This window comes from Aythya ferina (assembly GCF_964211825.1).
Source record: "Aythya ferina genome assembly, chromosome: 8".
Taxonomy (NCBI): Eukaryota; Metazoa; Chordata; class Aves; order Anseriformes; family Anatidae; genus Aythya; species Aythya ferina.
Window position 1 is genome coordinate 10248219 of NC_140304.1, and position 16366 is coordinate 10264584.

General features: G+C 53.6%; 1 long non-coding RNA gene across 1 annotated transcript; it reads right to left on the reverse strand.

The window, feature by feature from the left end:
* Window positions 1-2197: 2197 nt before the first annotated feature.
* Window positions 2198-9292, reverse strand: LOC311441039. The gene is made up of 3 exons (XR_014695759.1): window positions 9128-9292; window positions 4096-4185; window positions 2198-3307 (listed from the first exon to the last, which is right to left on the reverse strand). It is a non-coding gene; the product is annotated as an uncharacterized lncRNA (long non-coding RNA).
* Window positions 9293-16366: the final 7074 nt, after the last annotated feature.

Here is a 16366-nt window from a genome sequence, read left to right on the forward strand (position 1 = left end):
CACACACACCGAGACCTCCAGCCGAGCACACCAGGGCTCCCTGCAGCCGCTGCGGCCTACGAGTCCAGGGCTGCTGGTCCCCGGCAGAGATAACCCCAGTCCCCAGGGATGTACAGCAGCATATTTAACTCCATCAATTAAAGCACCTTCCTCTCCTATAGCACATTCCCAACACCCCTGGGACCCCATACCGCCCTCATCTGCCTCTCTGCTGTCAGAGGGAGAGGGCTCGGTGTGCAATGCCACAGGTACTGGCACCCACAGGGTCTGTAAATTCTCCAGCTCTCGCTGCTTTCTAATTACAGCCGGGTTTCTCTCGTCTCCGTCTGAAGATGGATTGTCACTCAGCCAGAAACTCAAGGCTTGAGGGAGGAATCATCGGGTGAGCTTCTCTGGCCGCTGCTCCGCAGACCGTAATAGTCCCTCCTGGCCCTAAAATGTATGAATCTATAAAACAGATAATTACTAAAATAGCTATGCCATTTCCATGTGACATAACAATCATTTAAAATGTGTTTTAATATACAAAATGTAAAAGGAAAATGTCCCGGAGAAAGACAAATGCCAAAGAGCATCAATTCTGCCACTTGCAGCCAGCCAAGAGGCTTTTTGTGATGGAAATACAGATTTTATGAAAACGAGAAAAGGCCCAGGTTCCCAGAAGCCCAGTTCCCTGCCCCAAATTACCTCCACATCTCCCGTAAACTCTGCAATTTGCAACCTGCTCCATAGTCAGGTGTGCAGTGAGAAGTGACAATACAAATGGGGGTTGAAATAAAAGTCTTATTCCCTTTGTGCCCATCCCTGCCATGGCAGAAGTTTGAAACCTGCTGTAGCTCCAAGGCCCTGCCTGGATTTCAGTATTCCTCTGAAGCCTCAGCGTCTGGGAAAAGGGAGGTGAGACGGGGGAGAAGCAATAGTTCATCTGATCAGGCTGCTCACAGCTGCAAGGGGATAGTAAATTAAAAAAAAAAAAAAAAAGGAAAAAAATAAATGAATGGGATTTTTTACAATTTTGAACTTGTAATAAGCTGCACTCATGTTTGTCCAGCAGATAAGCAAACAGATACTCTAAATCCAGCTAGACGGAGCTGTTCAGTGTGCCAGGAATGAAAATGGAAATGAAGTTTAATAAGTCTCCTGAACTCTTTTTCTGCTACCCTAAGAGACAACCAAAAGGCATTTAATTTCCTGCTAGCCAAGAGCACAAACTGCACTCAGTCCCTTTATAAACCCCACCAGGCATCTCGCTGAGTGATTGAAGGAGTAGGGCAGCATTTTTGGGAAGCCACAGGGGAGCTGCACCAACCCTGTGCCATTGCCCAGCAGCACGTCCCCTTCCCAAAGGCTCAGTGGGTGGACAAACAGTGATACAGGGCTGAGGTGACCATGTAGGCTCAGCTCAGGCTTCCCTTCTCAGGGCTGGATTTGCCACGGGAAGAAGTCCCTGTGGGTGCAGGAGGGATGCCCACGGGTGTCCCTCCTGCACCCCAGAGCACAGGGACAGTGTGTTGCAGGGGGAACAGGGCCAAATCCTGCGTGTGCATTTCTTGTGCCTCCTTTCTGCACAGGAGGCACACTTTCTGTATCAGACACGGAAGCTGGAGAGAGCCCAAAAACCGCAGCTGTGTTGAGCAAATTGGATCTTTATATTAGAAACCGAACTGGGGGGATCTGTGAATGAGAGCAGCTTGACGCGAGCTAGTTTTCATCTGAAGAGGGATGCGGCAAGGCAAACCCACCTCCCACCGTTACCTTGGCCACGAGATGACGGAGATGGCAGGTTGGTGCTCACTCCTGTCACATCTCCTGCTATCAGTGCAAATAGCCCCCGGGGATCCCACCCTCTCCAGCTGGTTTGGTGCAGCCGCCAGGCTTTGCCCATGGACCCCACCACGTGCCCCAGCCTCAGAAGGCACGGAGAGGTTTTTGGCTGGAGAGCAGAAGGGCTGAGACACACAGCAAGGTGAGACGCATCCCTGAGACAAGGTCAGAGCCCCTGGTCATGGCAGCAAGGCGATAACCACATGGAGCTGTCACTGCTGCCATCCTCTGCCGCCCACCCTACCCGGTGGCACAGGGCCGCACGGCGCTTTTTGGCAGGAGCGACATCCATTCTCTGCCATTCTCTGCTTCCTTGCTGCCCTTGAGTCGCTGTTAAATTTGTCAGGAGTGATTTATGGCCGTGTCAGCGAGAGGGACCCAGGCTGCTGGGAGGATGTGGGAGCAGCTCCTGTAAGGCCGTGCAGACCGGGCGCCTGGGAGAGAAACACACAGCAGCAGCCCAAAGTCTCACTGCCCGGGCATTGCTCTAATTGCTCTGTATTTCACAGCTTCTGACATCACCTGTGGGCATTTCCTACACCTTTCAAATGCTGCTGAGTCTGTTTGGCAAGGCTGAAATTCAGAGTGTGGTTAAGGGGGGGTCAATACCTCCAGCATCTCCACAGCGTGCCGAGATCTGACGCGCCGCGCTGCCTGCCCAGGGGTGCCACGGCCCCCACCTCACACAACCACCAGGGTTTGGTGCCTGGCCTCCAGCCTGGGTGCCTGCCCCTCCTGCTGCTGACCATGTCAGCCAGCTCTGAGGGTGAGGGTAAAGAAAATGCCCTTGGGGATGGGAATTGCTGCAGAGTATGGCCATAGAGGAATGGGAGACACCAAGCAGCCTGTGGGACCCCATGGGGCTGGTGCTCCCCTCCAGGCTCGGGGTGGGACCTTTTGCAAGACCACATCTTACACTTGGACAATTCCCTGGTTTTGTCTTTTTTCTTTTTGCTAATCGTTGGCTTCAGCACTCCTCTCCTCATGTTCCTGAGTGGAATTGTTTACAAGACATCGCCTGCTACAGACTTCACCAAGCTGGCCCCTGGGCTATGAAAGCATCCTGCATCCGTGCCCCTGCCTTTCTGTGATGCACAGGGAGCAAGGCTGTGAGTATAGCCCTGCTTTGGGGTCCCCAGCAGTGACACAGCACCACCAGAGAGCTCAGGTGGGGAAGGATGCATCGTCACTCCCAGCAGACCTTCAGAAGCAGGCACGGGGAGGTGACATTTTCCTTCTGCTTTATCACCGAAGCAATCTGGACAGAAAGCTGCTGTCTGCTGGAGTGAAATGCCACAGCTGCACCCAGCTGATGCGTATTTGCTCACGGAGAGAGCCCCCGTAGCCACTGATAAATCTGTAATCACCAGGAAAAACAGCAATGGAAACAACCCCACACAGGAGGCTGGGGGAATGAGTCCCGTATCCATGAAATGCACCCACAGAAGCATGACAGCACTGGAGCTGCTCCAAACTGCCATACCTATTGGTGAACAAAACACAAAACACACCAAATACAGCCGACTGCTCTTATTGTTGCTATTGCTGTCATTGTTATTACATATCACTTTTTAATTGCCTGGCAAATTCGCAACAGCTTGGAAAAAAAACACAAAGGGAGGCGTGTAATTTGAAATGCTAAAGAGAGCAAGAGTAAAGACAATGAGAACGCACCGCATCTAGTGGAATTACTGGAGAGGTGATGAGGACATTCTTAACCTTAATTATTTCAAATCAACTCATTTTGTAGAGTGTGTAGGTTTATGAATCAGATGAAACGTAAATTGATTCATAATTTCCCTTAATTTTCTGCTCTTTGGAGAATTTAAATCCATATTAACATAACCTGGAACAGCCAGTTACTAAGAGACAGGGGAAATTAGCATGGGCGAAGCTGGCAGAGTGGCATTTCGAGGCGCTGCAGCCCACCTGCTGCTCGGAGCTCGGGGACGGGGCTCATCAGCAGCCCCCCCACATCCCCAGCTCCTGATTGCTGCCGGCTCCCTTGGGGACAGCTTCCCACCCTACAGACACCTGGGCTGCAGGGCAGGGAGGTGAGGAGTGACCCAAAATGTGTCTCCACACCTTCCTGTGGACATTTGCCTTTCTTTCTGGGTCGCTGCCTGGGGATATCCTTTTTTCCCCATTCTTTTTAGGTGGTGTGGGGTGACATCCTCCCCAGGCATACACCAGTAGATTTCTCTCCACTGTCACCTCGTGCAAGTATTTTTGCTTCCAGTGCTTTTGACTTTTTAACATTCCCCTCATTACCTGCTCTCTCGGAGTTATCCTTCTGGTGCAGGTTTTCTGCTACCCCAAACTGCCCGTTAAGGGAGGTGTACATGTCAATCCCATGCAGTGCTGGGGGAAAAAAAACACACACACACAAGGTTCTTGCTGTCTTCCTTGGTAAATAAGAACTGCACAGGAATTTTGGCTGAAGACAAAGCTTTACCTTTGGGAAATAAGAAAATGCAACGGTTACCAGTTATGGGAAAAGCAATTTAGCCTGGGGGACTGCAGGGGTAGGGATGCCCATAGGTAAAATTGCTGCCTCGCTCGCTGTACCCGCAGGCTGAGGGGGGTGCGGGAGGAGGTTTGGGGGCAGCAGCTGAAGGAGATTTGTTTCTGCGGAGGAGAACAGAGCAGTGCTGCCTGAGAGAGGCGCAGTTGTGCCGTGGCAGGTGGTGTGGGAGCTCCTAGGAGCGGTGGCACTGCTGACCCGGGGACCGAGCAGAAATCAGCCCCCGTTTGGAAGGAGCAGCGGGGGAGGCAGGCAGGCAGGTCAGTGCCTCGGCAGGGTTGCCCCAGGTCCTAGAACAATCCGGATTCTGATTTCCTGGCACCTTTCAAGCACTGGCAGCTACCACCAGCACCAAACTGCTCTTTTTTGCCCTGCTCTGCAACAGAAACCTCTCACTGCAGCCCTCACTCATCCTACAAGCTCTCCTTCCTCCTCCTCGAGCCAGCTGCAGAAGTACCCCTAGGGGGGATTTGCCTCCGAGCCCCCGCTGCCAGCACAACCCTGGGCACTGCCAGGCTGAGGGCTCAGCCCCGTTTTGCATCTCCCTCCGGTGACATTTGGCTGCCAGTCGCTAAATCCCGGTGCTTTGTGCCGCCAGCAGTAAGCCTGCTTTCATTTTAAACGTGTTTAGAGAGGCTTTGGGCAAATCTCACCGACACAGTGAGGTTATCAGTCCCTTGCAAGAGCGACGGGGCAGCGGAGTGCCCATGTGGGAAGTGTCACCAGCTGCAGGGGGGTGCCAGGGTTTGTCCCCAGGTGGGATTGAGCCAGGGTGCATGTCCCCAGGAAGGTGGGCGTGGTGGGGACAGCAGCACACCAAGTCCCCACTGGGTGTTGGTATGAAGACTTTGGGATCTCTCTCACAAGGCACGTGAGGTCTGAGAGCCAAAGGGTTTCTCAGAAGGGATGCTGAATCCAGTACAAGGGTTTACTCAAATCAGAGGAGCAGAGGAAATCTCCATTCACCCGCTGCTGGTGGAGGAAGGGCTGCATGGGTACGCTCTCACCCATGCATCAAGCACATCAGGTAAGAAAAACACCAGGTCACAACAATATTCATTCCATAGAGCAGAATCAGTGGTGGAATTTGGGTCAGGATGGAGGCATTTCATGGCTGCCTTTCCCACATACAGAGACTGCTCTGCTGATGGCATGATGCAAATCAGCATTTTTGAGACCGGCTGCCCAATTACCAAGGCGGATAGATGATGGGGACTGTAAATGAGATGTATGCAATTACATAGCACGAGACAGGAAAGTAAACACCTCCGGGAGTCACTGAAAGACCTCAGGACCAAGCCACCACCGGGGCAGCTAGCCTGGCATGAAGACACATGAGGCTTGCAGCAGGGACCATGCTGGGATGCCCCCAGTGCTCACCCACCTTCCCCAGGGCCCCACCAGCTTGTGATGCTCACACTCAGGAACAGGGTTAAATAAAAATCAATCCCTCCTCTCCTCCAAATTCTTGTGCATCAACAATTACCTGGCACCTGGGGTCAGGCAGGGCAAGGTGGATGAAGGGGATCTGCACTGCTGGGCTAAATCCCTGCAGGGCTTTTTCTGAAGTCAGGACATGGTGTGCCTGGTGCTGCCCAAAAATATTTTCTCCACAGGCAGCTTTTCTTCTCCTTCAGGGCTGTGGACCCCTGTGTTCCTGCAGAGCTGCAGGCTGTGAGCACACACCAAGGCCAGCTTCGTGCAAGCAGTTTGAAGGTGAGATAACAGGTGTTTATTTCCCTGTCCTTGCTCCGCAGTGCTAAGAAATGCCAGTTCTGCCTAGCATCTTAATAAAAATGTACATCTTTAATTGCTTTCCTCCAAGTACAATTTTCCTTCTCTGTCCTGCTTGCAGAGAAGTTAAAACTGATTCAAAGGGGAGCTGGAGAATTTGCAGCTCTGGCGATGGGAGAGCTCAGAGCACATCCGTGCCCACAGAGGTGAGGAGGAAACTCAATTTAACTTGTTTGCAGGAAGCTTACCTGGGTCAGAAGGCACTGTGAATGTCCATAGGGAGCACACCTTCTCCTCTACTTTTTCTGAAGGGCCTCTCTCTGAAGAGCTTTTCTTCCTCTGGCTTTGGTTCCTTCTGCCTGCCTTCCCTCCACCTGCTGCCTGCTTTCTCCTGGGGTCCGTCCATCCATCCATCCCTCAGGACAGCCCTGCTCATCACTGCTGGCCACATTTGTGGATCTGAGGGCTTGGGAGGATCACAGAAACTTTCTGCTTGGACACTGAAAACCTGGGTGTGCTCTGACCCCAAGTGCCAGCTACTCTCACACACGTTCACTGCATTTTTCCCCACTAGAAGTTTGCTGAGTTTCCATTGCTGTCCACTGCGATGTCTTCATCAGCCGCTGTAAAGACCAATTTAATACCATACATCTCCCCACACAGGTGCTTAAAGACTGCAATCATATTTCTACTTACCCAGCTCTTTAATAAGCTAAGCAGACCGAGCTCCTTAAATCACTCATTGCTGTAAAGACAGCTAAAGAGCTTATTATCTCAGAGACTGCTCAGGGACAGCAGAAGTGACTTTTGACCTGGCTTCCTATGGAAAATGGCACCTAACCCTGTGCTGCCTGCCTCGTGCCCGTTTCTCTGCCCATCCCATCCCATTCTCCCCTTCCTCCTCCTCCTCCTCCCAGCCCGTTGTACCACATCTGGCAGAGGGACCAGGCACCACCCAGATGCACGCAGTGGCAGAGGTGGGGAGAAGCCCCCTCGCTGCCTCTCCCTCACCCTGCCCAAACCACAAGGGGAGCAGCGTGCCCCTAGCCCCCAGCCCTGCCCCACATCCCTGCGGGGTGCTCCCAGGCTGAGCCTGGCACTGTGACACCAGGAAATCCCCTGCCAAAGAGGGAATGGGTTACAAATAACCCCACAGCCACGGGATGAGCCTGGGGGAAAACACAGCACAGGGAGAGCTGCGATGCTTGAGGCCTGACCCCCAGGTGCTGGGGGGCATGGGTGAGCTCCTGGAAGGGGTGACAGGCACCAGGAGGAAAGGTTTGTTGTCTGCAGGGTGAGTGATGCCATGTTTCTATCCCCGTGCTAGAAATCTAAATATCTCTGCATCGCGGGGACTTCCCTGCCAACCTGCCTTGAGGGCTGGCCCACTCTCCTGCTTGACCCCAGGGGCTTGGCTTCTTTTAATCCCAGCTCGCTAATGGGATTAGTGCTGGCTGCTGATCCCACTGCCTGCCCTGAGCCAGCAGCAGCTCGCTGTCACGCCGCACTGCTTTCTTTTGGGGTCTGCGGCCTCTCCCACAAACAAGAGGTTGGGACGGTCATTAGCGCAGGCAACGAGGAGTGCACGCATCAGTAACCATGGCAACTCCCAGAGCACCAGCCTCCGGGAGAAATCAGGAATTAAGCTCACAGGGAAACGCTGAGGGCTTCACATACATCTAAAAAATAAAAAAAATAAAAAGGTCTGAAATAGTCCAGTAAACCGGGCAATTTGCAGCCCAAGTGGGAGCTGCTTGCTGAGATGTCAGGGATGGATTTGGGAGCACATCCCCATCCTTATGGCTATGCGTGCTGTCCCGGGGTCTGTGTGCCACCTGATCACACAGCACTGCTTTCTGAGAGCTGTCCCCATCCTTCCTGGGGAGCATTTTCCCCTCCCTGCCCAGCAGAAGGGGAAGGTTTGGGCACAATGGGGTCCAGCTGCCTCAGAGCCCCAAACCACTCTGCGCCCAGGGCCTGACATGGCTGGAGCAGGACAGCTCTGCCCTCCTCCTTCCCAGTGCTTATTTCCATAGGGATTGATCTTTAGGAAAAAATGATGCTGTAGCACAGCTTCCAGAGCAGTGATGCTCCACAGCAGAGGGTTCGGGCAGGGATGCCTGGAGCATCCCTAATTAACACTGGAGAAACAACCCCACCAGTTTGGGCTGTCTCAGGGTTTGGTGCCACTTGGTTTTCACACAGCTTTTAGATAAAGCTGTTTGCTGCTCTCCATGCAGGCATCGCAGGTTCCCCCGTAAATAATTCAGGCCCTGTCTTTGAGGACTCAGCACAGGAGGCCTTCCCCTAGCCACGCTGCAGAAAGCCTTCGCTCTGCATTCCTGAGAGCTCATCGCCTCATCGCTATTTTCCTTATCAGTTACATAATTGAGGAGGCGCAGAGCCACACCGCCGGGGAGAAGTTACTAGACGCCACCCCTCCGCAGAGCAGCCAGAGGAGTGCTGTTTGGCACTGCTGGCAGATCACAGATATGGAGGGGCCGCAACAATCCGCAGGCACCCAGGGGCTGCACCATGTCTGGGGTCTGCTTACACAGCCCAGGGCTGGGATGCCGTGTGAGCAATGTGCTGTAAATACCTGACAGCTGGGACCTAAAAGAAATGAAGCCCCTTCTTGCCGTTTCCTAAAGAAGCTGCTTTTCCAGAGCTGTTTTTTTCAGAGTGGCGCTCCCTGTGATGATGTTTGCCCTGTGCTTTTAGTGTAATCAGGCCCTAAGTGTTCACATGGGGATCTCTGCTGCTGCTTCCCTGAAGCAAAGAGATTTTGAGAAGGAAACCAGAGGGGGAACAGGGCAGGAACATCTGGCAGCTGGTGTAGGCTGGAGGGGACCAGCAGCCACGCTTGGAGGGCAGGATGGCCAGGCTCACCCCCAGCGGGGGCAGCCCACAAACAGCCCCAGCTCAAAAACCACATCCTGCATCCCCCCATCAGCTCCAGGGACAGCCCTGCTGCCCAGAACCAGCCGCAGCACGCACCCCACACAGCCCTCCTGCTGCCCAGATAACACACAGCTCCCTGCTTACCTTCCCTCGAGTACATCCATACACGAACAACATGCACAGAGCACAATTAAGAAGCAAATCTGCACATCCCATGGCATCACAGCTGACATAGCACAGGCTCTGGCTGCAGCAGAGAATATTTCCATCCACCAGGGAAGACACAGGGAGACAGCAAAACCCCCAAACATCCAGCTTCTAAACCACAAGGGGCTTAGGAGCTGCCCTCTTGCTAAATGCCCTGCCAATTATCGTCCCCAGCTGTGCCTGCAGCTGGGGGCCCAGGTGAGCACAGACCGCAGGGTGGGCACGCAGGAAAAAAATGCAGGGCTTGCAAGCATGCTCCAGTTAGCCAAGCTTTTACCAGGAACCCATGTACTCCAGCTGAAAAAAATCATCAGGAAAATTTTTAAGGATGAAAACTTAGAATTCGTTTGGAGCCCTGAGATACAGATGCTCGTGGCCCTCTCCTGCCCACCATGTGGTTTTGGTGCACAGGGTATGATTTGCAAAGACACTTAGCGTGAGCCTGGAACCTTGATCTAAATCCAAATTAAATGTGGTCCTTTTTTTTTTTTTTTTTTTGGCAAAAGAGGCTTACTTCAGATGAGTTTTTATCCTTACCGAGAGCACTTTGTCCTTTGCAAATTACCTGCAGGCTGGCAGTCCGTACATTTATTATGCAGGTAATTAAAGGGCCTTTTCCAAATGGCATGGCATCGTCTCCTCCTTGCTGCTCCTCGCGAGCCATGGCACGTTTCCTCTCCACACGCGTTCTGTGGGAACAAGCAGATTTTCTTGGGCATCCACAAATAAGAGGACCACAAACACCGACGCAGCACACCACCCAGAGCCAAGTGCAATAACCCTGCACCCCGCCAGCTGAGGATGCAGTGCCCTCGGGGCAGGTCAGCTGGGCTCCCCCCCGTCCCTTCCCTCCTCTCCCATCCCTCCCAGGCCACGGTGCACGGCCTGGGTCGCCCCCACTTTGCTTCCTGCCGGAGGCAGGCAGGGCCAGGAGCGGCTGGCAGGATTTTTTCCCTTTCAGGAGAAAACGATGAAAGATAAATTCTCTTTGGCCCGGTGCCCAGCCGCCTTTGAAGGCTGCTCTCCCCTGCTTTATTGTCTCCTTTGATGCGCTTGCTTTGATTTGAGCTGCGGAGGCTGTACCAGGGCCCTTGTGCTTTCCTGGCAGGGAGGGCCAGGAGGCTCAGGAGGGGGAGCAGCATCCCGGAGTGTGCTGATCTGCTCCCAGCTTTGTAGGAGCACCCTGCAAACAAGGGATGGTGCTGGTGGGGCTGGCTGTACCCAGCCCTGCGTCTTCACTAGCCCGCTGGGCTGTGGGATCAGCCCTGGGGCCAGCTGGGCGTTTAACACCGTGCCCCTGCTCACCTTGGGGCTTCCCGATGGGAAATGCTGCCAGCTGCAGCAGGCTGGGGCAGAGGTCTGATAGCGGTGGGGTGCCACCAGAACTGCAGCCGTGGGGCTGTACCCCCTTCCAGGTACTCTGGGGTCTGTCTGTGTGCCGATTTTCAGTCTGTGAATGGCACATGTCTGTACGGTGCGTGCGTTAATCAGCCTGACGGCTGGCACCACGGCGCGTGCCTGTGTGTAACCGTATCATGTCAACACATTCACTTTTATCAATCAAGCCCGTAAGTATATGGAAAAAACCTAACTCTCAGGGTTTGACAGGATTTATTTCCCATTAAAGCACGCAGATTGGAATTCCTCCTCTCCCTCGCGAGGAAGGCAGGGCGGCAGCTCCTGTGTCTGCTGCGAGGCCGTGCGGTGCCCGGGACCTGTCCGCCCGCGTTTTCCTCATCGCCATGCCCTACATCCTCCAAACGCTCTCAGCACCTCCCCAGCAGCGAGCTGCCTGTGAAAGAAGGCTCCTTAATTCGGGAGCGTTTCGTTGAATTCAGACATTTTGTTTTTCGTGGAAGTCGGCGTGGTGCCAAGCAGAGCTTTTCCTCCAAGCAATCCCTGCCCTCTCCTGCGCCGCCGGGCTCGTAGCCGCTACTTCTGAGCCAGCCCCGTGCCTGTGCCTATGATGAAGGGGGAAAGGAGGCAGATGTGGGTTGGATCCCACATTCCCCTGTTGCAGAGATCTGACTTGTGCTGTCTGCCTCCCCCCAGATTCGCAGAAGCCCCTGCAAAACTCGGGAGGCAGCAGAGCATGATTAAGGGGAAGGCGAGCTGCAGATGACACTCGTTCTGGAGAGCAGGGCTTCCCCCTCCCTGCCCGTGCTTTCTCATGGCACAGGACGCCTGCTGGGGGCATGAGTCACGTTGTTTCTGGTGATGGATGAAATTAGCTCCGATGTGAAACTGGAAATAAAAAGCCATTCACCAACAAGACAGCTGCACCGGCGCAGGGCTCAGGGCAATGATCCTCTGTGCCTCTTTCTGCTCTTGCGCTTTTCACGAGCAGCTCCGTTTTAATTAGATGGGATGCAGTTCTAAGTCAACTATAAATGATATTATCAAACTAATAGAGTGTGATCATGGCCCGGCTTTTATTGGGCTGGGAGCTGCTGCTGGCTGCCATGGGAACTGTGTATTTCACAGTGCTCCTCGGCTCTGCTCTGTGCAGGCTGACAGAACTGTACAGAGGGGAGGAAAGAGGTGAAGAACCCCTCAAATTCCCTTGCCTTGTGGGGATCTGATGTTTTTTTCTACCCAGAGAGCCTCCCACGGGGACCTCTTCATCCTCCCTTGCTGTGCCAGGACACCTCCAGCACCGCTCTCCATTTGCCCGGCTGCTGCCCTGCTGCAGCTCAGCTGGGCGAGGACCGAGATTGGTGAGGAAGGGAAGCAGAGAGAAGAGGCAGGACTCTTCTCCCGAGCTGCAAAGCCCACGTCGGAGCTGAATTGAGCAGTGTGTTCCCTGGCTCTGTCCCCAGAACAAGCCCCCTCTGTCCCCTCCGCAGGAAGCCGTGCGTGCCACACCGCCGAGCCCCGGCACAACGTGCCTCTGTGCCAGACAGAAAGGGGAGCCCCGAGGAACCAGGCCTTGTGCAGGATAGCTTCATTATAACCGTGGGGCTGCAGGGTTTCTGCCCTGCTGCCTGCCCCAGCCCTCCAAAAAGATCTGCCCGTGCTCCCCAAGCAAGGACATCGAGTACCAAACCCCACGCCCCAGCTGAGGTCTCCTCGACGCAGCCCCAGCTGCACTGATTTCTTTTTGCACGGGACTAATTTTTTTAATCAGAGCGATGTAGGACATGATCAGAAGCAATCAAAGGCTGGCAGACTAATTAATGTCAATCAGCACGGTTTATGGGTATCGGCCTTGTCAATCAAACTCGATGCTGGGTGTTGGTGAGATCACTTTTGCTTCCAAAGCTAACACCGTACAGAGTTTGTTCTTTCCTGAGACGCTCATTAAAACTACAAGTCCTTCAGGAGCCCGTTAAAGGACACACTTAAAAGTTCTCCAGCACTGACAATTACAGAAAAGTGCTTTGCTAAATCCTGCTGCAGATTAAATGCTGAACTGGCTGCCGTGCTCCTGGGCACCCTGCGAGGTGCAGCTCAGCCCTCCCGGGGCCGGCGTGCCAATGTGTCCTGCGAAGAACCCAGCAGCCTTCTTCCCGAATCCTGAAGCTGTCCTGTTTTTTTTTATTATTTTTTTTATTTTTTTTTCCCCCCAGTTTTGCTGCTGTGCTTGGTTTTCCTTTATCTTTTTGCATTCAGTGGCCCAAATCCAGCTACAGAGATGCCTCAAAGCGAGTGAAGACTTAATGTTGACTGGTTTTAAAGCAATAACAGATGAAATTCATTAATTTTGCCATACGCTTGGCATTGATTTGTAGGTGTCATAAAAGGGGGTGTGAGGTGAAAAGTGCTCATAGCCTGAGCGGTGCTGGGGGAACACCTCCCTCCCCTTGGCAGAGCCCCAAACCCAGGGAACAGACACGGGCGGCTTTGCCTTGTCGCTGGGGAGATGTCACCGTGGGCTGGTGGCATTGTGTTCCCAAGGGAAAACGCCTGCCCCACGGACTGCCAGGTGCCTAGGAGGTGTCGGGCTGGGGTTGCGAAGCTGTCCTTACTTCATGGTGGTGGCTGTGCCAGCTCCTTCCCACGCGGAGCTGGAGAGGCTGAGCCTCCGCCCCGCCAGCCTTTATGGGCCTCCCTGGCTCTGAGAAAGACCGGAATTTGTTTCAGCAACATCATCAAACATTACGGCTCAGCCAGCAGGTTCTCTAAGTGGCCACCGTTAAATTTATCTCTTTGATTGCTGGGCTCACATTATTAAACTCCGGAGCCGTATAACTTTATCCCTTCCGAACAGCGCTCTGCCGGGCGGAGATGCCTCAAGGACCCAGCACTCCGGGCTTGGCTCTGGTTGCGAATGAGCTGGGAACTCATTTGCTTTCCCCTCCCTCGAAGCAATTCATTTGCAGCCCAGGTAGCCCAGAGATCCTGGCCGTTCGAGGGGAGCCGAGCAATTCCTGCAGCTCCGTTATCCTCCTGGCACAAAACCACGCACTGACGCTACGGTGGAAGATCCCGTACCCTGTTAGTGCTCGGAGAATCACATTTTATCTAAGCAAATGCTTAATTGCTCCTCGTTGGACACCAGTCATGGGACATTAGGCATCACTAAAAGAAGGCTCTTAAAATATGAGCTGAGTGGTCTTTCCAGCTCCGCGTGGTGGTTACAGATGCAGAACTGATTTGCTTCGCTGTGTTTTGATCTTTCCATTTGCAGGTCGCTGGGCCACCACATCTCCTGCCCAAAGCCCGGTCACCGAGGATGCTTCTCCTCCGAGGGCTGCTGTCCTCTTCCCAGGGGGAGGTCAGGAGGAAAATTTTATGAGGATTTATCCTTTATTTAGAGTCTGGGACTCTCCTGGTACAGCTCACTGCCTACCTGTTCCCCCGTGTCCTGGTACATACAGGTAAAGATTTATGCTATTCCAGGTGCCAGACTCACCAGAAAGATTAATGAGAGATAATTTCTTACACAGAGGTTTATTGAGTTCCCTGAGTTCATTCGCCAGCTGTGAAGTGAAACATCTGAAAACAGTTTCTGAATACTAAGTTCTGCCTGGCACCAGTGCAGGAAGGGAACAGTGTCTTTTTCTGCTCCTGGCTCTGACTCTGCTGGGCACAGCCAGCTTCGTGTGCTCAGCCCTGAGATATCTGCTGGGGACAGAGGAGGCATTGCTGTGCTCGGCCCCTCAGCATCCTCAGCCCCACAGCCCCACAGCCCCGTCCAGCTCCATCCCCCTGCTGCTCCCCCAGGAGCAAGACGTGTGTGTATCAGCAGCTCGAGTCTCCTTCGGACAGAAGTCACTGCTGCTGGGGCTGGGGGAAAATGACTGCAATTACTAAATTGCCTTTTCAAAACTTCCTCCCATCAGCAGCTGGACAGGTGATTGCACAGCGGCCGCTGGAGCGTGGATATGTACCTAGCTGTTGGCCACCAGGCGCTAATTACCTTCCTCTCCTGTCTTGAGTGCTTTCCCAGCCACAGCAATGGGTCATCCTGCTAATTTTTATCTCCTTTGGACTCAGCGTACCATGCCCGTAATGAGTTTGCAGCTTTGCAGAGATGCTGGGGGCACATTTTCTGGGAATTGTTGCTGGGGCCATGCAGGCTGTGCGGCCAGGTGTCCCCACAGCCCCAGGGCTTCTCCTCTGGGTGACGGGGGATGAGGGCATCTGCTTCTCTGCCCTCTGCCCTCCCAGCTCTGGCAACAGGACTTCTCCACAAGGATCCCGCTGGTTCCTCACGTCCCGACAAAGAACTCGCAGGGATGTGTTTGCAAATGTGCTGTAACATCAGGGGAGCTCACATGGAAACACGCTGCAGTGCCAGCGCTTCCCCTTGCCTGCTCTTTGTCTCCAAAGAACTGCAGAAGAGGGCAATCAATATGCCTTGCCAGGGTCTTTTTAACGCTTCCTGAGACATTATGGTCGTAATGTTTCTCCAGGCTGCTGTGATCAATACATTCGAGGCACTGAAGATGTCAAAACCACATAAAATCTTTATTAAGGCAAAATTAAATGAGCACGCGTGAATCAGTGACTTAAATGGATATTACCCTTCCAGGACACCAGGCCTGGAAGCCAGACCCACGCGAAAAAAAAAAAAAAAAAAAACAACAGGGCATTCAAAGTTTGGATTAAATTAACGAGAAACTCCAGCTTTTTGGCACAGGGCATGGAGCTGAGGAATGCAGGGGGACGGGGATCCCAGAGCGGAGCTCAGGGTGCCTGCTGCCTTCCTTCCTCCTGCAGTGCTGGAGGGAGCTGGGGAGGTGTGGTGAGTCTGGGACGGGCAGGACTGCATGCCTGGGTTCATCCTGCTCAGCAAATTAGCCCAGATTTAACAAAATCAAATGAAATAAGTTATATTCCTGCATGCAGGTGGGGGTGACGGCACGCGGGGATGCGCTGGGTGGCACCGGGATGCGTGGCACTGCGTGGGGAGGGCACACAGCACCCTGCCAGGGACAGGGGTTTGCAATAAAAGGGAACGGGCAGCTTTTATGACCTGCCCGAATAAATGCAGCCTGGCAGCTTCCAGCCCTCCCCACCGTACCTCACAGAGCTCTCCAGGAGCTCAGAGCCATGGGGAGACCTGTGGGTCCAGGGGTACCTCACTTCACGTTCTCCTTTCACAGAGGAGCTGTTTGCCAACACACCTGCACAGCAGAGAGCTGAGAATTGTCTGCCCCAGCCTATTTAGCTGTAATTTAGCTCTCCGCACCCAGCAGCCAGGCTGGAGGCAGCCCTCCCCACAGCCAGCCGGGCTCCCCACTCACTGCGATGCCAGCAGAGCCGTGTTTTGGGGCCGTTTGGGAACCTTCCCTCATTTTCCGTGCCACCAGGGTTAGCCAGGGCACTGCCACCCAGGTCCACATCCCGTGGGGACTCCCAGGCCTGCTCAGAGGTTACGGCGAGGGAAGACGAAGCATTTGGCACACAGACACCTCCCAGAGGCCCGGCACCTGCAGGGCACTGCGAGCACCTGGGGGCCCCCCGTGCTCAGCGCCGGGGAGGAGCTGTACCATAAAGGCTCGTCAATTAATTACCTGAAAGAGTAACAGAACGTTATTAGATACTTGGGAGTTAATTGCACGGGTGCTAATCATGTGCATCTTAATGGCACCAGTAGAGATGCAATATGCACTTCCATAGGTATTGCAGAATAATTTAGCCATTTAATTAATTCCTGCTAATACCTTTTAAATCACCTGCTCTCTCCCTCCTGAGGGAGAAACTTCTCCAGCCAGATCTCCTGCAAAC